The 25,642-nt window shown below is 21.2% G+C and overlaps 1 protein-coding gene across 1 annotated transcript in view; it reads left to right on the forward strand.

The window, feature by feature from the left end:
- Nucleotides 1-25,642, forward strand: part of LOC134837144 (transcription factor Ken 1) — a 68,922-nt gene that overhangs the window by 36,155 nt on the left and 7,125 nt on the right. The window contains exon 2 of the mRNA XM_063852487.1: nt 7,930-7,983. The gene's annotated coding sequence lies outside the window, so the exon portion shown is untranslated. The remainder of the gene's footprint in view (nt 1-7,929; nt 7,984-25,642) is intronic.

A 25,642-nucleotide genomic window follows, 5' to 3' on the forward strand; every position in this document is an offset into this window, starting at 1 on the left:
TTCGATTAAATAAAAACATTTTATAATATTAAATATTTTTTATAATATTTATTAATAGTTTTAATTAAAATAAAATACAATTATTTTATTTTATTTATTTATTTTTTATTTAAAATAAATATTAAATCCAATAATTATTTTTTTCACTTATTTATTTATTTTAAAGAAATTTGTTGAATATTATTAATTTTATTTTAATTTAAAACAATAGTTTAATTAAAAACATAAAAAAATGATTAATTAAAAAATTATTTTTTTAATAAAATTTCTACTATATTATTCATCTATATATATTTTCTTGTCAATTAATAGTTTCATTTAATACCTACTTAAATTTATATTATTAATTTAATTTATTTATTTAAATTAAGTTTTATTTTAAATTAATTATTTTTTTATTTTATTTTTTTTTTTAAATTATTTTAAATAATTAATTTTTATTGACTTTATTGAATTATTTATTTTTATTCAAATAAAAAATTATTCTAAATAATTTTTATTTTTTTTTTAATTTTATTTTAAATTGATAAATAATTAAAATTATGATTTAATTTAATTAATTTAAAGAAGTTAAGAAAAAAATCATACATTGTAAGACATATTTATTTTATTTGAATACAGAGCACACGTTCGCAAATATTGGCTGTCTTATATCGAAAAAAAAAATAATTTTTATTTAATACAAAAATGTATAAAATGAACACTTTTATTTAATTTATCACAAAAATATTTGATAAAGTTACGTTTTTTTTTATTTACGCACATGTCAATCTTTTTCGCGAACATTTTATCATTTGATAAAAATTTATAAAATGTATTGAACAGTCATTCTGATTCATTTATTGTTATCAAATTCGGTTACTTTCTTGCAAAATAAAGGAATTTCTTTGACACAACCTTCTTTAAAAATAAATATTTGAAATTTAAATATTTATTTTATTTTTTTTAAATATAAAGGATAATATTAACTTGCAAAAATTTTATAAACAAATACAAAGTAATTTTTTATGTTAGTCTACCTCAATAAATTTCATGTTGAAGTCTTTATTTTCATAAAATAGTTTAAAAAAAATTACGCATACAAAAAAAACGTCAACTTCCGTTCTAATTCACATTTTTCGTTACATTTTTAATCTACGAGCAGACAAAACGCACGCACAAAAAAAAATTCACTCTCACTTTTTTCTCTATTGTTTGTTACGTGTCCATATCGCTTTTTTGGGGCAAATCAGACATAATGATCAATGTAACAGATATTCACGACGAAAAAAATGCGTTTCGCATATTTTTTTTTTTTTTTTGTGAAACGAAAAAAAAACTTTCCCGCTTCACAAACAATCAATTAACTTCAATAAAAAGTTGTAATCGGGTTATTTAATGTTAGCAACAATTTATTACACGTGGATTGGACCTCCAGTGAAATGTTGTTACATTACGCACTTTTACTTTTTTTTCAGTCTTCCTCTATGCGTCAATGGCGAATTAGACAATGCCCGCCTTTGGCATGAAATTTTCGAATAATGACCATCTTCGTGTTTGTTGGTGTTCGAAACAATAGAAAAGTGCCTTCAGCTTTACTTTTTTTTTTAGATATTTAATAATGAATTTGCCATTGTTTCTCTCTAAGCAAATTTTTTCAACAAAAAAAAAAGTTGTGATGACGAAACACATGCAAACATCTCTTTTTTTGCGGCGAAGACCATCCGAAAAATTGAAATGACATAATACGTTTCTCACCTCGATGCACGCCGAATACCGAAGACGTCGTCTAATAATATCGCAACAATTGTGTAAATTATTTTCTAAAGTGTAAAATGAAAAGGTGTGTAAATTACATGGATGTTTGCCGTTTTTTTTTAACACAAACGAATTATTATTGAATAAACATTGAGAGCAACGAGCATGAATTTTGAACATAATTTACATAAAATTAAAATAATGTGAGGAAGTTAAGCTTTTTTTATTTAATTTTTTAAAAATTGATTTAAAATATTTTTTTATTTAATTAATTTTATTTATTTAAATATTTTAATTTTTTATTAATTTAATTAATTATTTTAAAACTTAAGAGTTTATAAAAAAAAGAATATTTTTAAGAAATAATTTAAAAAATTATCTGTTTATATTTTTTTTAATTTATTCGCTTAATTTTTTTTTAATTATTTATATTGCATGAACATTTATTTAATTAATTTAAAAAATTATTTTTTTTTCAATAAAAATAAATTTTCCAAAATAAAATAAAAAATTTTAAATATAAACCTAAAAAAATTAAGTGAAAAATTTTCTCATTTATGTTTTATTTTTCGCTTAAACTTTATTATATTTTTTTTTTCAATAATTATCATTTAATAATTTAATTTTAAATAATTTTTGCGATAAAAAAAATTTAAAAATATGAAATTAAAATTTTAAAAATTCATAAAATTGTGAGAAAAAATTAAATAAAATTTTTTGATTAATAATTTATTTTTTTGCGTTAATTATTTAATTAATTTTGTTTTTTCGATAAAAAATATTCTGAAATTATCGATATAAAACAAAAATTTTGAAAAATATGAAAAAAATATTAAAAGAAAAATTTTCTAATTTATTTATTCTATTTTATTTTACTATTTTTTTTATTAATTTTCTTGAAATAAAAAATATTTTAAAAAATTTTCAAGATTAAATTTAAATTTTTAATTTTTTTTTTTAAATTTTAAATTTTATTTTCTTTTTTTTTAAATCAAATAAAAACAAATATTTATAATTATTTTCAAAATAATTGCATAAAAAACAATTACATTTGTCATAATTTAAATTGTCCAAAAAAAATATGTCAAGACTTCACGTAACTTTCAAAAAAAAAATCATCATCTTCAATTTTGAACTACTTTCAAAGCATCATTACGAACATTACGACATTTCCAACAAAACTTTTTTTTCTTATCTCTCCGAAAGTGTTCCGAAAATTACAAAAGACCTTCATTCAAACATAAAAAAAATTGTAAAAAGTATTACATTCGACCATGATGGTTTGTTGTTGTTGTTGTTGATGATGATTATTAAAATAAAAACTTTACTCTCCAAAATAAATATAAAAAATTTACATTCACACAATTTTTATACGTCACTCTCGCTGGCCGCCGCCGATTCGAAGGTAAAGTCAAATACGTTACGAGTTACGTAAGTGAAAGTGATGCGAGCGGAGATTTTTATTGTAATAACAATTTTTTGTGTAAATATCGTAACTGCACCCGAAATTACATAAAAAAAATTGAAAGAGAAAGAAATGACGTGAATGTCGCTGCTTTTTTTGGTTGTTTGCCATGGTCAGGTTTTTTAGCTCGAATTTTTATCGCATTTCTGCAGCTAATGAAATAAATTTTTAATAACTTCAATGACACACAATCGCATTTTTTGGGAGCAATAACAAAATTTTTTCGTCTTTAAACTTGAAAAGGGTCACAAGTGTAACGCAAAACTAGACAAAAAGAGATTGACAGACATTATTTTTTCCTTTTCTTTATTTGTACTTAAGTATGTGATAAATTGCCTCTCATTAATTATATATTATCTCGTATTACGGAGAAAAAAGGGGACATGACATATTTTTACGTCGAAAGAGAGCAAACAGGAAAAAAGTTAAGATTTTGTCCTTGACGGTTGTTTTTTATTTCTTGTTCGGTTGATACCCCTCAATTAACATCAAATCGAAAATCGATCAATTAATTGACATGCACAGGGCACACACGAGGCTAAAGACCTCACAAAGTCACCCTAACTGAAGATTGGAATAATTTTTGCATGAAAACAACACGAGTCCAAATTACACGGTCTACCAATTTTTGCCAAAAAAAAAGTAAAGTTGTTTGTGCGATGCATCTATATTCTATGACATGAAAAAAAAACTAAAAAAAAGTCAATGTCTTGTCTGCTTTTCGTTCGAAAGGGGTGAAAATTTGGACATTTCAAGGTCAAGTTCAGCTTAGGTCATTTTACGGTAAGGAAAAAGAATAAGATCCAAATTTTAACAAAATATTTTTTTACTAAAGCGCTTTTTGATTTTATTAATTTTTATTAAAATTTTATTTTTTGTGGAATTTCGTGAATTTTCAATTTTAATTAATATTTTTAATTTAAAAAAATTATTTTATTTAATTTATTTTAATGAATTAAAAATAAATCAAATAATTTATTATTTTTACAATTTTATACTCCTCAAGTCTCAAAATTAACTCATTTTAATACTCCTCATAATTTAAAACATTAAATTTCAGTCAATTTATATGATCTATATGAATTTTCTTTTAAAACAGTAAAATTTCTCATTTTAGTACTCCTCACTTTTATTTTTCTTACTCCTCATGGCACATAATATTGTTTCATTAACCTTCTAAATTATTTTTCATGATTTTTATCTAAAAATTTTAATATTTCACATTTTGGTACTCCTCATTTCACAATTTTATACTCCTCATGTTATTATTTTAAAAAATCATTATTTTTTAAATTATTAAAAATTTGAAAAATTATTTTAAACTAAAATTTTTTCAAAAAAAAAAATATGATTAATTTAATTAAAATTATATAAAAAATATAAAATTGCTTAAAGAACTAAAAAATCCACAGACGGTACAATACCACATTTTTTTCCTCGAAATGCGGTAAGAAAAAATACGAAAGAGTTAACTTTTTGACTTCAATTCATCATTCCAGAAAATAAATCCTTTCTCCTACTGATTAATACATTATTATCCGCTTTGTCTTGACTTTCTTCCTTCTTTCGACGAAACAATGGCAAAAAAGGCACAAAAGATGAAAAATAGAGTAAAAGATCCTCTCGCCTTTTATTTTACTTTTTTTTTGTATTTAATTCAATTCAGAAATTTTTTAATCCTTTTATGCGTGAAGACGGCATTATATACCTGAGCGAAATGGAACGTGACATTATTTATGACTTTTTACAAGAACTCTCGTCATTTCTCTCTATCTCTTTAGAAATTTTTCAAAAAGTCATTTAAATCAATAGTCTCCATATGATAAGAAGAAATTTAAAATAATTATTTGTTCTTGATAATAAAATTACTTTTTCCCATTAATTTGATTGATCTACCTCGAATGTGCTAAAAAAATATCATAAGAACATTTGTACCCGCAACGTACGTCTCGTACAGAGCGCGATCAAAGAAACAACTTGAAAATAAAAGTTTTTTTTTCATCATCATCACGATCGATGATGATCATCATCATGAAACGTATGACCGTACAGAGAACTACTATTAAGTACTACCATACAACCAGCTTTCATGGATTGATGTGTAATACCGTAATGGAGATAATTCTAAAAAAATTTAAAAATTGTCTTCTTAAAATTTTTTGTTTAAAATTCTAATTTTTAAAAATTTTTAATTAAAAAATTAAATTATTTTTTATTTTTAAATAATTTATTTTTTATTAAAATTAATTAATAATTAAATAATTAAAATTAAAAAAAATTAATAATAATAAAAATTAAAAATAAAACATTTAATTTTAAAAAATTAAAAATAATTAAATTAAAGAAAAATAAAATTATTTTAAATAAAAATTAAATTTATTTTATAAAAATTCAAAATATTTATTTTTAATTAATTTTAATATTATCAAAAACGTGTCAAAAAAAATTAAAAATTGTAAAAAAATTTTTTTTAAATTTAAAAAAAAAATTTCTCTTATTTATCTAAATTTTTGAATTTTTAATTTTTTTTCCATAAAATTTTTTTACATTACGGTAATAATAGTGAAGTGAATGTTCGTCGTACGTGTCACAGAATCCCCCGTGCATGCCTGTATTTCCATCTCTTTTCAATTTTCGCTTTCAACTCCGTTTCGCTTTGCGTAGCCAGCTTTAAAGGTATGCGCAATACACTCTCGGTATCCATAGAACAATAGTATGAAAAAGCAGAAACTCTTTCTACAAGCTACAACAACTTGTATTGAACTTGTACAGTCAGTCGAAAATTAGACAGCCGCTTAGTAACAACGGTTGCCGATGCTGTGTTGCTTTTTTTCTTGTATTTTATTTTTCATCAAAAAATAATCAAATACAACAAAAAAAATCGTTTGTGTTAAATTTTCCAAAAAAAAAATTTTTTTTTGTAAATTTTTTTTTACGTACAAATTTCTTCAATTCTATCCGCGAAAAAAAATCATAAACATAAACAAAAAAAAAAATAAAATTTTATTGAAAGTGAACTATTTTCTGCATCTGCATGATTCATCATCAACAACATTCAGCTGCGCGCTTACCTGGTTTAATTCTCACATCGTTCAATTGTTTCGCGAACAACGGACGTGTATTTTAATTGTGTCTGCTGCAGGAAGGACTTTTCCTGATACACAAAATAATTTTAAAAAAAATAAAAAATTATTTGGGTAATAATAAATTATTATTAATAATTTAATTTAAAAATAAAAAAAATAAAACAAATCAGTGAAAAGTGATATAATAATATAATATCAAATAATAAACAAAGATAATAAAATACAAATAATAATTATTAATAAAATAAATATTAACTGGAAGTGAAAATTCTTATCTCAACTATGATGACAAATAAATAAATAATTTTAAAAAAATAAAATACCGCAAAACATGTTGATAAAAATAAAATAAAAAAAAGATAATGATCATCATTTATTATTATGTATATTTATAAACAAACTATTCTTATCATAATTATGATACAAAAAAAGTGTTAAAAATTTTTTCATGGAATAAAATAAATATTATCTAGATGAAATATAATCTCAATGCAACACAGCTCAACAAATCGTGCGACGAGACGACGATTATTACATAAACTTTAAAATATATAAAATAAAATTAAATAAACTTTTACTTTCATTTTCATTTCATTCAGTATAATTTTTGTATTAATACACATACAAAAAAAAATACAAAACTTTCGTATTATTATTACCTTTGTTATTATATATAATATTATTTTTATTCATTCACAAACGAAAACGACCAAGTGTAAGCAAAGCATGTTATGATATAACAATAAAATGGAAGAAATGAGCACAAAAATTAATGTTCCAGTACAAAAAATAAAATAAAAAATGATAATGATGAGCAATTTTTTTTATAACTTTGTGAAATTTTTATAATTTTATCATAAATAATAATATAATAATAATTTTTTATAAAATTATATATCTTTGCAGGTTGACCACAAAATCAACAATTCCACAACATCTTGCAAAACAACGTACAAATTTTGTTACAATTGAGTAATATTTATTATTACAACATCATCATCGCATCGTTAAATATTATATATATATGGACGATACGCGAGCCACTGATTTACATGCGCTGCACATAATATACTAAACTATACAACAAATGAGTAGTTGAGTACTTAAAAAAAATTACGAATAACCTACATCTACAAAAAAAAATACAAACAAACAACAAATTTTTATATACAAACTTAGTGCAAAGAACTTTTTGTGGAAACAAAAAATTATTATTATTATTAAAAGTGAAATAAAGCGATGATAATTAAATTAACATACATTGCTAAACTAAAATAATAAAAAAAATTATCAAGTGAGTTAGTGACACACAAGTTTAATAAAATTATAAAAGGACTGTTATTATGGATAGTGACAACAAAAAAGACAAAATTTTATCCATCCAAGGTATTTTCGGTTTTTGGCCCAAATTTGAAAATATTATTAAATGAAAAAAGGATTTAAAGTGCAATTAATATAAAACATTATTAAACTATACAAAAATAAACGTACTACAATAAAAATAATAAAAAATATATAATCAAAACTTCAAGTTATAGAAAAAAAATTATAACTTAAAAAAATTATTATTAAAAATAATTTAATAAAAAAAAAAAAATCCGACAAGGATAAAAAATTTTCACTCGAAAAAGTGTTAAACAGCCGCAATACTGGATACATTTCTATTGGATTACCGAAACTATCTATTACAGACAGGTAAGTAACCGATTTATCTTTATCGGGATAATCTTAAAACTATGAACCAGTTACCAAGCAAGATGGATTATTATAAAAAGATTAGCTTTTGAATGAAAGGAAATGCGATAACATTTCTATATGATGAATTAAAAGAATTTCGTGGTTCGATATTTTTTCATTTTTCAAAAAATTTATTAGTTAAATAGTTTAAAGATTAAAATAATAAAATCTTTAAATTTTTAAATATTTAAATATTTTTAAATATTTTTAAAAAAAATTAATATTTAAAATAATAAAATGACTTAAAATTAAAAAACATAAAAATTTCAAAACAAAAAAATATTAAAATCATTTTTTACAAAATTTATATTTTTATTAAAAGAAATATCTCAAATATAGTAAAAAATTAAAACATGATTTTCAATTGAAATAAATTAATTTTTAAAATATTAAAAAAATAAAATTATTAGAAAAATGTTTTGAAATTAAAATAAAATAATTTCAAAATATTAAAATATATTTTTTACATAAAAATTTTATTATAAAATATATTCTTTTTTTAAATAAAAAAAATATTTGTTAAATAAATGTTAAAAATAATTCCAAAATGTTTTAAAAAATTTATGAATATTAAATTTAATAAAATTTCAATTAAACAATATTTAATTAAAATAAAAATTTCGCAAAAAAATAATAATTTCCAGCGAGTTTAGTCACAAACTCGTTCATTCCCTTTAAAAATAAAATTTTATATTTAACACACAAAAAAAAAAATTATAAAAGTTGTCTTGCCCGTTTAACCACTTACTCTCTCACTATCGTCTTCACTGTCTGGCTTTATCCTTTCCTTTTCTTTTCTCTTCTCTTTTATTATTCATTTTTATTAACATTCAGCTTGACTGGTTACACTGTTTCGTATTGTCTGGCTCGCAACCATGTTGTTGTTTGCAAAAATCGCCGTGTTTTGTAACATTTTTTTTATTGTGCGCCTATATCCGGTGCTGCTTTGCAAAGGGAACTTGGTGTGGTCTGAAAGAAGAAAAGAAAGAAAACCCGTATAAATTTTAATACAAATTTTTAAACAGTGTGAAAATTGTAAACAATCAAGAAATAATTCACAAAAAAAAAATTTTTTAAGAGAGACAAGACAAGACGAGTTATCATCATCAAACAAAAAAAAAATCGAGAAAAAGAGAGAGAATAGAATGACGTTGTTGTTAGCGCGATCAGACTCAGAAGCAGACGATAAAATAATTTATTCTGAATCACGCAACCTTTGTACACAACTTTTTTCTTCTATTCTCCGATTTTTTTAGATGTGTGTGTATTTTTTTTCGTATTCTTCGTAAATCTTATTATTTTTATTTATTTGAAGAAGTTAGAATTTTTTCACCGAATGAAATGGAATCCGGATCTTCAATTAAATCACAAAATTACCATGAATCGTGTGAGTCACGGAAAAAAAAATTGTTATCTTATGAACGCACAAAAATGACACAAAACTTAATTCTATTGTTTGTTGTGTGAAAGATTATTATTACGCGTCGTTTGTTAGATAACTCCATTAAAATCAGGTTATGTACCTACTTCTATCAAGAAACGAAAAAAAAAATTGAAAGTATATATTATTGTTTAATATTATCATATTTGTTTATAAATAATGTTATTGTTATATAAAATTTTTATTATTTTATTATATAAAGTAAGTTAGTAAGTAAATCGGATGCCCTACCTTAATTCAATTTCAACATCATCTTTGTACTTTTTTTTCATTAGAAATAGACTACTTATTTCTTGTTGACTTGAGATCGTGCCTCATTTCAACAAAACGTTTCACATCATTAATTTTTCGTCGATAAAAAAATTAAAAAAAAAATTTCTCAATATAATCTTCTAAAAAAATGATATCCTGCTTAACGCCGTCGCTCGATAGGGGCAAAAAATTGCAACGGAAATATTTTTTTTATAAATATAAAACATAATTATCTTAATATATATCTTGCGCACAAATAATAATAAATAATTTCCAAAATACAAAAAAAAAACATCTTGAGCAATTATATTAATTTTACAAATAATTATCACTCTTGTTGATATTGAGACATTTTTTTTCTAGATATTTAATGGGCATTTTTAATGAAAGATATGTCGACACGAATGAAAAACATGTTTCTTTCACCCATAAAAAAAACGCGTCAGAACGTCAAAAAAACAAACGACGACAAAAAACCGCGAAAGTTAAACATTCACATTGTTTGTGCCTACTTCCATACGAGATTTCGTCATTTTTCAAGGTTATACCGAAAAAACTTGTATGCTGTATGTATGTTACTCGGACAAATGTTTATAATTTCAAAAGTTAATGATGTTCATAAATTCTCTCCATATGCAGTACGGGATGTATTGGCGCCTCTTAAACCTCTTCTTTTTTCGCTTTATTTATTTATTTCGTCATTAATATTTTTTTTTGTGACAATCCATTTTTCATATTTTTAAAAAAATAGAAAAAAAAAAGATAACATATCGAGGAGAGTCTCCAACTAATCTAGAACTACGTCGTTGAATTTTCTAGCAAACAAAAAAAAAATTTTTTGAATAAATTGATGGATATCTGTAAGAATTTATCATATTTTTGAATGAATGAATCAAAACCGGAAGGTACAATCATTCAAAGGTTCCGAGGAAATGTTTACTATAGAAAATATATCGATTTAAATATTCAAGTGAGAGGCGAGAGATGAATGACTATGAACATGATAATTGAACAGCGCGATGAGTAAGAATAAATAAATTAAAATGATGGGCGAAGTTGTTTTCTCGGAAATCGTGTAACTTTTTATTCTACGAAAGAAAAAAAAAACAACAATGCCCTTGAAATTTTTTCTTCGGTGAGTTGTTTGATAACTTTTACGTCATACTTTTATTTGCTGTTTTTTAGCATTCGAAATATTTTTAAAAAAATAAAAAAGTAAACATTTTTATTAATTAAATTATTTAAAAGAATTTAATTTTAATTCTATTTATTTATTTATTAATTTTTTATTTTTATTATATTTTTTAATTAAATATTTTTTATTTTCTTTATTCATTATTTATTTTAATTATTATTTTAGTTCAAAAAATTTTTTAAAATTTAAAAATTTTATTTAAAGAAAATATATTTTTAATTATATTTATTTATTGATTAATTGTTAAAAAATAATTTTTATTTTATTTATTTAATTTTTAATTGAATATGTATTTTTTTAAACAGAAGTATTTATTAAATAAGTTTTTTTTTTTTAAATCATTTTAATTTTTAATTAAATAGTAATTTTTATTTTATTTAATTTTTAAATAAAATATTTATTTTTTTAAACAAAAATATTTATTGAATAAAATTTTTACAAATTTATATTAAAATTCAATTTATTTAATTATTTATATTATTTATTAATTAATTATTATTCGTATTTAAATTAAAAATAATCTTTTTATTAATTATATTATTTTTTAATAATTTTTTTAATATGAAAAAATTATAAAAGCTAAAATTAACTAAAATTTTTATTGATAAAATTAAAAAATAATTTATTTATATAAATAATTATTCAATTTATATTTAATTTAATATAATTTAAAATATACAAAACTAAATAAATAAATTATTAAAAAAATATAATAAGAATCAAGTATTTTCAAGATGTTGAATATTTTATTAAGAATTTATTAAATAACAAAAAAAATCTGTGATCAAATATTTTTCTCAGAAATTCCCCAAAAAAAAAGAAAGAGATGCCAAAACAAGGAAATGCATCATCATGGATGCTCCGAACTTCCCATATTTCATCAATTCACCAATAAACAAACGCAAAAAGTAATAAAAAAAATATTTACTAAAACACACAAAAAAGATACAAAAAAAAATGTTAAAGGACAAAACCATAAATAGGCATTTTTGTATCTTTTTTTTCTTTCTCTTTTTTTTACATACAAACGTACATCTTTAGGTACACTATTGGTACTTTTTGATGTTCCGTTCCCAACCTTGTGATCCTGTACGCAGGCCATAAAACTCTCACATGACATTGTAACTGGCATCGTACACAACAATTTATGGATAGAAAGGACGGCCTTCATCTCGCTTCCTACGAATTTTATTGATTTTTATTTTATTTTTTTACTTTTCGGATTTCATATTAAAATAATAATGTTGTTTATTGTTTTCCTGATTGTGCACGGGCAATGATAAATTTATGATAATTATAAACAATACTTTTATTTTCTCAGACAACGTGATAGTTTTCTACATAATAATAAAAAAAAATAAAAAAATATCAAAGAAATAATAAAAAGAAAACGATTGTCTCTTAAACATATATTTTATAATTTTTTTTCTTTTGTATTTTTTTTTATTTATTTTTTTTAAATTGTATAAATGTACAAATGTCTCCCATGATGAAATTTTATTTTATTTTATTTTATTATACAAAAAAAATGAATACAATGAAATTTTAACATGCTACAAAGAAATTTCGCACATATTTGCAATGTTGTATGTACAAACAAAGCAACAGGTTACAACATTTTTACCCCCTTTTCAGACACTTTTGTACAACATGTTTAATTTTCTCATCGTTTTGCGACCGTAACTTGAGAAAAAAAATATTTTTCTAAACTGGGCGCCGCCAAACTACACTCGAAACTACTGTTCCAGTAAACTCTTTCTCTTTCCGCCGTAAAATATAAAATAATATGTCGCACACATCAATCAAAATAACGACAAACAAACAACTAACCGAGTAACCGAGAGTGCACTTTATCATCATTTATTATTATTACAAATATCATTAAATGCAATTTATTGCATAATATTTACAAATCGCTGCGTATATGAACATGTATGATATTTGTGTCATATTTACTCGCATTTTATAATAAAAGAAAAAAATTTAAAAAAATAAATAAAAAAAATTTTTTTTTAAATATTTAAAAGAAAGAAAGAAAGACGACCGCATTATTTAATAATAAATAATAAAATAATTTATTATTTTGCATACAAATAAATGCGGCGTGTGCGACGAAATGATTTATTTATTAATTTTTTTTTTTGCAAAAACCCAGATATTTATTTATTTATTAAAATATTTATTTAAAAAAAATTAAAATTAGGTTTCGGGAAAATTCTCGAGAATAATAAATGAATTTTCACCTAAATTCATACAAGTCATCAAATTAACTACTGACACATTAAAATTTCGTGAATTATTTATGAAATTCAATTCTACAAAATAAATAAATAAATATTTTATTCATACAAACAGCACAGAAACACGAAATCGGTTGGAAAAAAGTGTCTGTCTATCCATTACATCACATTCATTGTTACCTTTCTACATGAAAATAAATAAATTTACCTTCGCATGACTATTACAACAATACAAAAATAGTATAATACTATTATAAAATCGCCTCTACCGCGCTCTGTGTGTCTATTTATGCGTTTAAACAAAAATAAAACACTTTCACTAACCTAGATTTTACGATTTGTGTGTCTGTGTCTGTATTTTTTGTTTGTATTTTATAGCAACAATTACCTTACTCAATAAAATAAAATAAAATAAAATAAAATTCAAATTGATTCATCAGAGTTACACACCGTTCAGAGAGAGATGCTTGTAACACACTTTTTACAAGTTGTTGGCATAAAATTGGCATTACAGGTCACCTTTTTTATTTTATTTTCTTCTCTTACTCGATTCACGTTGCTGCATTATTTTATTATATATATTTTAAATGAATAAAATAGAACGTCGTCGTCATGAATGAATCAATTTAAAATGTTCAATTGACGTGAATCACTTCGATTTCGCGTCGTCGTTGCGATTTTGTAATAGCATGATGATGATGAAGAAGAAGAAAAAAAATTAACGTTGAACAGATGGTCAGTAATCCCACTGCCCTATATATGTATATATAACATACTTGAGAAATGCGATAATCTTCTTATGTTACATAAATAAAAAAAAATTCGATAGAAATGAATTATTGATGAAATTTTCCAGAACAGTTTTTTTTTTGTTTTCTGTAAAAAAAATAAATTTTAAATTATTTGTAAATTAAAGCGTCACGTGTTGGATCAGCAAAAAAGGAGGAAAGTAGCACATTAAAATTAAGTGTCAGCGAATTATTTTATTTTAATTTAATTCAATATAATATTCGAAACCTGACCTAGCTAACATAATATTAAGTGTCAAAGTATTCGATTATTATTTATTTTTTGAAAGATTATTTTTTGTTTTATGATATGATTAGCAAAGTTTTATTATTTTTTTTTTTGCGAAAAATCCCAATTTGTAATTTTTTTTAACTAATCAAGGAAATTTTTTGTATACCTACAAATTTGATAATAGTTGATAATAAAAAAAAATTGGTGATTTTATTTTTTATGTGCCCAAATTATTTCACCCAATTATCTTTAATAAAAAAATTAAAAGTAATTAAAATTTTATTTTTTTTTATTTTATTTTTTTTTTTTTTTTTTTTAATATGAAAATCAATTTTAATATTATTAAATTTTTCATTAAAATTTTGAATTTATATAAATTATAAAAAAAATAAATTTAATTTATTTAATTTTAATCAAAATAAAAACTTTTTAAAAATAAATATTAAATTTTTTTTCTCTAAGAATAAAATTATTTAAATTTTAAAATTAATTAACTAAAAATTAATCAAAAATTAAATTAATTAAAAATTGTGAATTAATGTAAATTATTAAAAAAATAAAATAAAAAAATAATTATACTTTTTTTTAATTTAATAAAAAAACTTTAATGAAAAATAAATATTATTTTTTCAAAGAATAATAAATTTGTTTAGTTTAATTTAAAAAAAAACTTTTTGAAAAAAAAATAAAATTAAATTTTAATTAAATATTTAATAAAAAATGTGAGTTTCTTATAATTAAAAAAAAATGTTTTTATAAATTTAATATCACGTGCTTCAAAAAAAATGTACAATAAAAAAATTATCAATATAGTACTGGCGTCTTTTATTATCTGTTACCAACTGACGATAAAAATCTACGATAATAAAAATTTTTATATTAGAAATTTTTCGTGAATCATCATCAATTAATATTTCACAATTTTTATGATTTTTTAATTTTTCAATCAAATTAAAATCCATTTACGTCAAAAAAATCATAAATAACGTTAAAAAAATGCCTTTCATATTTTCTAATATTCACTCTCTCAATTTTTGTCTATAAATATAATTAAATGGCCTAGTTTTGAAATTACCGCCGTTCAGTTCGTTGCATTGATAGTCAATAACTAATGTTCTCGTTATATTTTTGTAAGAAAAAAAAATATTTATTATTATTAAATTTTATTTATAATAATAAAATATACACATTCACTATCGTAATAATTTCGCTTTCAATTGACCTTAATAGTTTATTTATTTATTGCATCTGTTTTTGTACACCAACCTATGTGTATTAATATATTTGTATGATTTAAGTTAATAATTATTAGTACTTGCGGAATAAATTTTTGTTTTGTATTTATATATAAAATGTAAGTTTATTGTTTACATGACGAATTTCAAAACAATTATTAAGGAGGAATGACCTGAACTTAATGCGGAAATATTTTACATGCAATTTTTTTCTACATTTTGTGTCAATTATGATTGAAATAAGTACAGGTGTCTAGTTTTCTTATCTTTTCTCAGATTACACAAAAAAAAGAAAAAACTGGCTCAGCGATTAAAAAACAATTAATATAAAAGAATCGAAATTTTTAAAGCTGTTATCAAGGTTATTTATCAATTACGTGGTCCGTGGCGTAAAGTCTAAAAATTTCTTTGAACACTTTTTTATTAAATTATATAGTTATAGGTACAAAAAATAAGGTTTTTATCAATCTTATCAATTATATGCTGATTATTTCGTGGAATTATATAAAAAAAATTTCATTGCTAACCCCCTTTTTTAATCGACGAGTTCAGTTAGCAAGTGAAAATAACCGTGATAAGACGTAAAGTGATTAAAATTGAAAACTATTTCAAGTGGCAAGATATTAAGTTAAACTTACACAAATGGTCAGCGACAGAGATATCTTCATGGGAGAGCGTTCAAATGAAGGTAATGTCCGATTTATGAATGAATTTCGAGTGTTTCTTATCATGAGAATTTTTTAAAAATTCTGTGAATGAAGTATTTTATTATTATTTGATTGATTTTTGGAGTAAGAAAGTTATTAATTTAAAATATATTTTAAAAAAATTATTAATATTAATATAATAAAAAAAATTTTAAATTTAATTATTTTATTATAAATAATATTAATAGTTAATATTATTATTAATAATTATTAATTAATAAAAAAATATTAAAAAAAAAAAAAATTCTAAATTAAAAAATAATTAAAATACAAAAAATTAAAAATTATAAAAATATTATTAAGTAATAAAAAAAATTGAAATAAAAAATATTTTAAAATAAAAAAAAAAATAAAAATATATTAATTTAAACAAAAATCTAAAATAATATTAAACAATGAAAAAACTATTAAAAAATACATTTATACAAAAAAAAATACGTGAAAATTTTAATTTTTTAATTATGTTTTATTTTTTAGTTTTACTTTTATTAAAAATTATTATATATTTTTTCTTGTTCAAAAAAACTTTTTTACATAAAAATATTTTTAATATTTATATTTTATATATTTTTATTAAAATAAAAAAAAGAAAACATTTTGAACAAAAAAAAAATATTTAATAATTCTTAATAAAAATATATCAAATAAAAATATTTAAACATATAGAAAATAAAAAATAATAGAAAAATCACGTATTTTTTATCTCGATTGTGTCAAAGTAAGTCAATATATAAAAAATAATAAACTAAACATGAAACCACTTTGTAACATAAATAAACATTTAGCATTAATAACTTACCTTACCTAACGCAGTACATGGCAACAACATGCATATTGCTCAATATTTACGCTTGCATGTCGCGTTTCCCTCTCTTGAAAAAGCTAAAAATTGAAAAACATCTAATGACAGGTTCCTTCCTTCATTAATGATGAATTTTAGCGATGCTCGTGTCGCTATGTTGCAATTAACATAAAAATAAAAAAAAATATAAACACGTACCGCCTTAACATATATTTTATAATAATAAAAATAAAACTTGTATCTACAACAAGTACAACTTTCAATTTCATTGCAAAATATCAATGAACTCACACTCTAATAAAGCATTTTCTACGCTGCAACACACTTTTTCGTACGGCGCAAGAAACTGGTAGCTGCAATAGAGCTTTTCAAGTGAGAAATGTGCATAATATAATAATAAGTAATATAAAAAGTGCTGACCTACTTTGGTTATAAATTGCATTAACAGTGCAATAACTATGCAACGCGCAGCTAGACTCTCGAGAAATAGTCAAGTTTTGCCGTAGACACACGAATATTATTTATTTAATATTCTCCGCTAGCTGATTGCGACGTACAAAAACCATCAAGATTGAAAAATATAAGAAATAGCATTTTTTTTTTCAATTAATATGCCAGTGCGAGTGCATATGGAAGTTTGTGAGGCAATCCGTCGTCGGTACATTGTCATTTGAAAGTGAATTTTGTGTGGTTACTGCGCGCGGGTGAGATATTGATGCAATTTATTTCGACTTCCATTTTCCAGCATGAAGTAATATTTATTCATGTATGTTTAATTTTTCATACGGCACACCGCATGAGAGCGCACATGTTAGGTTTTATTTTTCATTCTTTCCACTTTTTAAATTATTAATTAATTTTTTTGTTGTATTATTTGTTTTTATGATAAAAAGTTGTCGCTGCGGGTGATTTGTCAATTTAATTGAAAATGAATAATGGAAAATAAAGCGGATAAAATAAAAACCGACGTCGTTCTGATTTATAATAAAATGTGATGTGGTTCTATTGTTTTAAGTCATTCGATTTTTTTATAATTTTTTTTTTCAAAATATAAAAAAAATAAAAATGGTAAAAAATATTATAAAAAATTTATAATCTTTAATGTTTTAAAAAAAATATTTTTCAAAAATAATTTTTAATTAAATTTAAATTATTTTTTTATAGAAAAGTATATTTATTTTGAGAATAAAAATATAAATTTAATTCAAATTAATTTTTTTAATAAAATAAAAAAATTAATAAAAAAAAAATAATTTGTATAAAATTTTAATTATTCTATTTTGAATTTTAATTAAAAATTGAAAAAAAATAAAAATTATATTTATTTTGAGATTTCAAATAATTTTTAATAATAAAAAAAAAAAAATTAATAATAAAAATAATAATTTTTATATTTTTATTTATTTTTTTTAATTGTATAATTTTTTATTGAATTTTAATTAAAAATTGTATTATTATTTTTTTAATTATTTAAATACGATTTAAAAAATAAAAATTTTAATACATTTTTGATTGTTATGTTGTTATAAAAGAACTAAATATTTTCATCAAAAATTATTTAAAAAATTTAAAAATTTTAAAATAAATTTAAAATTATTTAATTGAAATAATAAAAATAATTATCATTTGGCTAAATATATATAAATATTTTTTTTAAATTTATTTTAATATAAAAAAAACATTTAATTTAAATTCTTTTATTTTAATTCAAACTTAATTTTTAATTATTTTACAAACTAAATTTTTATTATTATAAAAATAAAAAATAAAATTTTATTATTTAAAAATAATCAAAATACCTAATTGTAAAAAAGTTAAAATTTTTTATTTTTATGCAAAAAAAAATAAATTATTAATGAAAATTGAATATTATAAAAAATATCATTAATTTAAATAAAACTATAATTTTTTACAAGTTTTAACATTATTATTTTTCAAAAAATTACAAAAAAAAAAATATATGTTGAAAAATTGCACAATAAAAATTTTAATTTCAAGTTTAATTAATTTAAAAAAAATAATTATAATAAACTAATCAAAATCTACATTAAACAACATCTTTGACACAAATAATTTACACACATTTAAACATATTAAAATATTTTCGAGAAATACTTCGCATCATCACTTATTATTTATTTATTATGGTATTTATTGCTTATGCAAATGATCGTCAAGTAATCACGATAATTAGTATGAAAAGCTAAATATATATATTTAACTATTTATTGACTTTAAACCTGCTTTTGAACGTCTCAATCTTAAATTCGTACTCAATAGAAAAGTTAATATTTATTCATTAATTTTTTTTTTGGTAGGGGTTCGTAGCTAACTTTCGCATTTAATTCTTTCATATCCTTTTTTGCTTCAAGAATTTTTTTTTTATTTTTATTTAAATTAAAAAAAAAAACAAGAAGCGCGTCATTTATGTAAATTTTTAATTAGAAAAAAAAAATAATAAATAAACAAGTGAGTAAAAAGAGACATTCTCTTTTATTTGTGTTTATTTTTAAATATAATTAGCTTATGTAACTATCACGCCCTTGACTTTTATTTAATATTTATTTACTTGTTTGAAAAGTAATAAAACGTGTCTTTTTTGTCTAACGAGCCAACAGACAATAGTTTTCTTTATAATTTTTTGTCTCTCTCTCCAAAGTTCTTACGGAACATGATTTTTGAAGGTGACTCGTTCGCCATTTATTCACAATTATTAAGTAATTGAAAGAGAAAAAAAAAGTTTTGTGAAAGGTTCATCAATATTCAACAATGAATAAATTTTTAAAGTGCTGTAATTATCATTAGTCAGTGAGACTTTCCCACAGAATTTTTTTTTCTTTATTCATCTCGGTAATTGAAAAATTTGTAACTAACACAAGCGAACGAGCAAAAAATAATAATTCTTTCCTCACTCCGTTTCAAGGTCAGGCGCTTGATGTTTTATAATAATATATGAAAGTGCGCAACAAAATGTCATGTCGTCGTTCGTTCGTTATCTACAACAACTTTTTTTACATGTAAATTTTTTGAAATATAAATAAAAAACGATGATTACATCGATAACAACATCATTCCAGGCAGTTCATGATATAATGTCGTTTCGCTCTTTTTTTTGTGTATGTTCTTTACATTTCCCATAACATGCCTTTTAATTGTTTAAAAAGTGCCACAATTACGTGTTTGATGACGCCAATAGAAAACATTGTTGAAACTCGTGTCCACGTACAAATAAAAAAAAAAAAAAAAAATAAAATAATTGTTAGAAAAAAAGTGTGGTCTCTCTGTTGAATAAGAATTGAACAACAACACACGCGAAAAAAAAGAAACAAAGCCACTGCAATGCATGAGAGAATTTAGAATGTATATCCGTGTCCGGTGTGTTGGAGGCCCTTTTCTGTCATAATTAACGTTCTTTTGAAAAAATAAAAAAAATAACACGAACCAATTTCAAGCAAAAACATTTTTTTTTGCCAATAGCGAATTTCATTAATCCACAAAAATTTAATAATAATATCAGAATAATTTGATGAAACACACCTTGATGATGTTTTACAATTCAGTAGTCACGAATAATAGAAATTTCTGTATTAAATGAAAAATAAATAAAAAAATAAAAAGTTGGTTAGTCAATGTGTTGATTCTAATCTAAATCTAAGTTTAGGTTGGAGCGATTTGGGAAAATGTTTCATATTTTTTTAAAATTAAATAATTAATTATTTTAAATTATCGAATTATTGATTATTAATTAAAATTATTCGTAAAAATAATAAATTATAGAAAATAATGAAAAATATTTAAAATTTTATTTCATTAATAAATTTTATTTTTAAAATTTATTTTTTTTACATATAAAATTTTTTATTTGTATTTTTATATTTATTTATTTATTTTTTTTATTTATAAATTTTAATTTAATAATTTTAATAAAAATATATTGAAATTATCAAATTAAAATTTGTGAAAAAAAAAATAATTATCAAAAAAGGTATAAATTAATTTATTATTTCATTATTGATATAATTAAATTTTATTTTTTTTATTAAAATTTTATTATTATTTTTAATTAATTTATTTATTTTTTAATATTTTTTTATTAAAATTTTTTATAATAAAAAAATAGAAAAAAAATAATTTTATTTTTTTTTTAATTAAATTAATTTATTATTTTTTACCAAAATATATAAAAATTAATTTTTATGAAAATTTTGTTTGAAAAAAATAGTTGAAATTAAAAATTGTTCCAACCTAAAAAGTACAAAAAATTCATTGATACTTTACCCAGATAAACCTCTTATTGTACCTATAGATATTTATTTTTTTAAAAATAAATTACTTACTTGTCTGTTGTAATCATTCAATTTTTCCGCTTGCACAGAAGTTTTTTTTTCAATCCGCACGATGAGCAATATTAAAGCAAATCAATGCAAAAAAAAAACTAGTTTAACAACTCCGTATTAATAGATATTGATTGTTGTTCAACATACATACAAAAGTATAACAATGCAAACAGTACCTTTACTTTTCATACAAAAAATGTAGGTTTCGCTTATTTATATTTATAGAATAAAAAAGAGACATATTGCATAATAATCGAACGTAATTAGAGATATTTGTAATAAAATAATAATAAATAATGAAAAATTGAAGGCAATTATCGAACGAAGCCAACAATGTACCACAAAGTTATCAGCAAATTGAAAGGAAAAATACCTCCTATCAAGTGGCATCCCTCGGAGGGTGCATCGTGCAACGCTTGACATTGTGCAGAAATTAACTACAAATTAACACACACGAAAAAAAAAGTTACGGATGATATCAGAAATCGTGAGTTACTCATATAAAACTATCATTATTATTTAAAAATTTTTATATCGTTAGATTTCGCATTGATTGCTTTAATGTATTACAAAATTATACAAATAGCCATTTTTATTGCTTGCATTCATCAAATTAACGAAGATGAACGGAACAGATACAAATTGAATCATTATCCGAGATAATTACTCCGAACGGGAGAATGTTGAAATGTGCGCCTTGAGGTGCAATTCAAGTCAGTTCATCAAACATTTTGCAGATTTTAATGATGAATTTGATTGAAATTCCTCATATATTTACTTTTCACACAATTTCCTACAATAAATAAGTCCGATATTGACGCTGAATGATGATCTTTATCTCGCTATTTATTTAATGAGTGAGGCAGTGAAGTTTGCTTTTTCGTATTTTAAGTGTACACGACGACTAATAATTAAAATTCCGTCGTAAATTAAACATTAATCAATAATGACCGAGAAAAAAATTACCATACAAACAGTCTTAATATTAATTAGTAATGATAAACCCTTCACTTCTCAACAAACAACAATAACAAACGATATCTGACAGTCGTCAATATATATAACATATATAATTAATATTTATTTTTTTATGTATTTTTTTATAATTATTTAGAATATTTTACTTCCGTGGAAGTTTCCGGGATGCTTCTTTATTTTTATGAAATTAAATAATTTTATAAAAAAAATTATTTTTTAAAATTTTAAATTAATTAATTTATGATAAAAAATAAAAAATAAATAAAAAAATTTTAAATTTATAACAGTTTTTAATTTAATTTAAACATTAAAGAATAAATATATTTTTGTCATAAATTTTTATGTTTAATATTATTTAAAAAATTTATAATTTTTTTTTATTAAAAATTTCAACATTTTATTTTTATAAAAAAAAAAAAAAAATAATAATAAAATACATCATATATTAATATTAATTATTATTTTTTTTAATAAAAATAAAATTTTTAATTAACTTAAATTAAAAAAAAAATAAATTATTAAAACAATATTAAACATTAAAATTTATAACAAAATTATTTAATTTTTTAATAATTGTATTAGTTTAAAAATATATTTATTCTCTAAAATTTAAATTCAATTAATTTTTAAAAAACTGTTATAAGTTAAAATAATTCTAATTAGTTTAAAATATTACATAAAATGTATTTTTAAAAAATAATACTTCACGAAAAATAATTTTCTGAATTAAAAAATAATGTTTAATATAAAAAAATATATGTAAATATTTATTTATTATTATTTTAATTAATTTAAATTTATTATCCTTAATTTTCAAAAAAAAAAGTTAAAAAAAATAAAAAAATTGAATAAAAATAATTATTTTTTAAAACTAAATTTAATATTAATTTAAAAAATATTTATTAATTTAAAAAAAATCAAGTTCAAGAATTTTTTATAATAAAACACTTTTTAAATTCAAAAAGAATAAAATAAAATATTACATAACAACAAGTGACACTCAACATTCCAATCTCTTTTGTTAAAGTTTTGCATTTTTCATCATTTAAATTTTTTTTATTTTTTTATTAAGTATATGAATATTATTTGCTTACTTATTTGAAAATAAATACACAAATGAAAAAAAAGTACATGCGACACTCGTATAAAATTACCTACTTTTTTTCTTGAATAATATTCATACATATGCTAAACAAAGCAAATTCTAATCTCCTCGGTATCTACTGCGTCATTCGAAATGAAAGAACAATGGAATGATGGTGTTATATAATATTTAAATGCATTCTCGCACATAAATTGAGTTTGTGTCGTTTGTTACATCGAGTAACTTACTTCCCCATGCGCGCGCGAGAAAAAAAAAGTAGCAAACTCAGCTCACACGTGTTGAATAGATTAGAATGTGCAATTTTTATATATAATGACAATTTATGTAAATTACTTTAATGCCATAAATTTTGAAATTAAATGGAAAACCGCAACTAATAGGATCATGTAGGACGCAAAATTCCATTTAAATTACAAACTATTCGAATTATTTTTTATTGTTTTTAATTTAAAACCACTTGTGATCGTGCCTGAATACTTAAGAATCAGAATTTCTGGAAAAAATAAAAAAAATAATGAATCATTCAAAAATGAGTCAAATTTCATAACTTACTGACACATTTCTCGTTGTTAACCTATATGATAATTTTTTTCGATTTTTTTTTTTTTTGTTTATGGTAACTTCCTGTTTTAAATTTGTTTTTATTTCTTTTTCTATATATTATTAAAAAAAAAAAACCAGAAATTCAGATTTGCCGCCAAGATGAATAATTTTCCATTTAAATTTCAAAAAAAAAAAAATGAAGACGACATAAATTTTCGGATCCATGGCCAAAGATAGCATAACCAGACAAGAAAGAGACTAAATTAACTTTTACTTTCGAAATAACCTGTTTTCGTGATATCATTATTATACATTTATATTTTTTTTATAAGAAAAAATAATAATAATTCATTTTGTGTACGTTATTATTTATTATTATTATAAAATATCAGCCAAACTTGTTAAAATATACAAATTTTGGTCATCGTCGTTATCATCGCGCACGCACAGTAATATATACACGCACGAAAAAACGATGTTCATTACCATAACATGTCTTTCGAAAGAAAAAAAAAATAGTAGAAAGGTTACAACAAACATGTATGTCGTAATAATATGCAACATAACAAACATTTATATTATTATTATGATTATTTATTATGTAAAATAATTATTCGATTGACCATGAAATTTATGTTTATACGTGTTTGGTGTATAAAAAAATTTTTAATTTGGACGAATTGTTAATATTCGTATCACAGCTGAAATTTACATAAAAAAATTATCGAAAAATTCCATCGATATTTTTTAATTATATGCAATTATTTGCAGAAAGTATTTATTATTATTTTTTTAATATCTTGATTAATTTTTTTTATAAATGTTTAATAATTAATTTTTAAGATAATTTTTTTAAATATTTTTTTTTAAAGGAAATTTTAAAAAAATAAAAATTCCGATGAACATTTAAATTTAAATGCGTTACATGACCTTGACCTATTCTATTTTTTATACATATATATTTTTTTTAAATTCAAATATTTTTCCTGCATGCCAACAACTTCTATTATGTATGCACAACAATCTTCAAACCTACATCAATGATTTTTTTTTGTGTGTGGATTTTTTTTTTTTTTTTTTTTATTAAACATATTAGTATGGAGCTCACATACAAGAAAAAAACTTTTTTTTTCGGTCATACAATTTTTTTTGTATAACAAATAAAAAATAGTTGGCTTCACATCTTCAAGGTAATCCTGTCTCATGCATGTTTCTAAATTATATGACAATACTCATCTCCATCTTTAAATGTTTGTTTTATTAATATTGTTCCTACTTCATTTTTTTTCTATTTAAAATACATTTTTTTTATTTGAGTGAATTTTTTTAAAAAAATAAATATTTAATTTTTGTAAATAAAATTTGGAGTGGAAAAATACTGAATAAATATTGAAATTTTTTATACATAAAAAAAATTATTATCAAAAATTGATTTTTATTAAAAATTATTATCTTGGCGACAGGTGACAAGACAAGAAAAGCCTTGAAATTCTAATCTGTCTTTGGCAGTAATCCTACGAAAAAATTTTTAAAGATAATAAATAATTTCCTAATCATTCCGATTTTTGATTAAAAGTAAGAAATTATTGAACATGAACATGATAATAAACAGACCGAAAAAATAATCCTGAATTATTGCGCATTATTACAAAGAAATAAAACTGATTAGACGTAATTTACAACATATTGATAAAATCAAGGAAATTTTTCAAAGTAATAAGCTGGATTAATAGAAAAACATTCAATCACCGAAAAAAATCAA

The sequence above is a fragment of the Culicoides brevitarsis genome, chromosome 1, assembly GCF_036172545.1.
Source record: "Culicoides brevitarsis isolate CSIRO-B50_1 chromosome 1, AGI_CSIRO_Cbre_v1, whole genome shotgun sequence".
Lineage (NCBI taxonomy): Eukaryota > Metazoa > Arthropoda > Insecta > Diptera > Ceratopogonidae > Culicoides > Culicoides brevitarsis.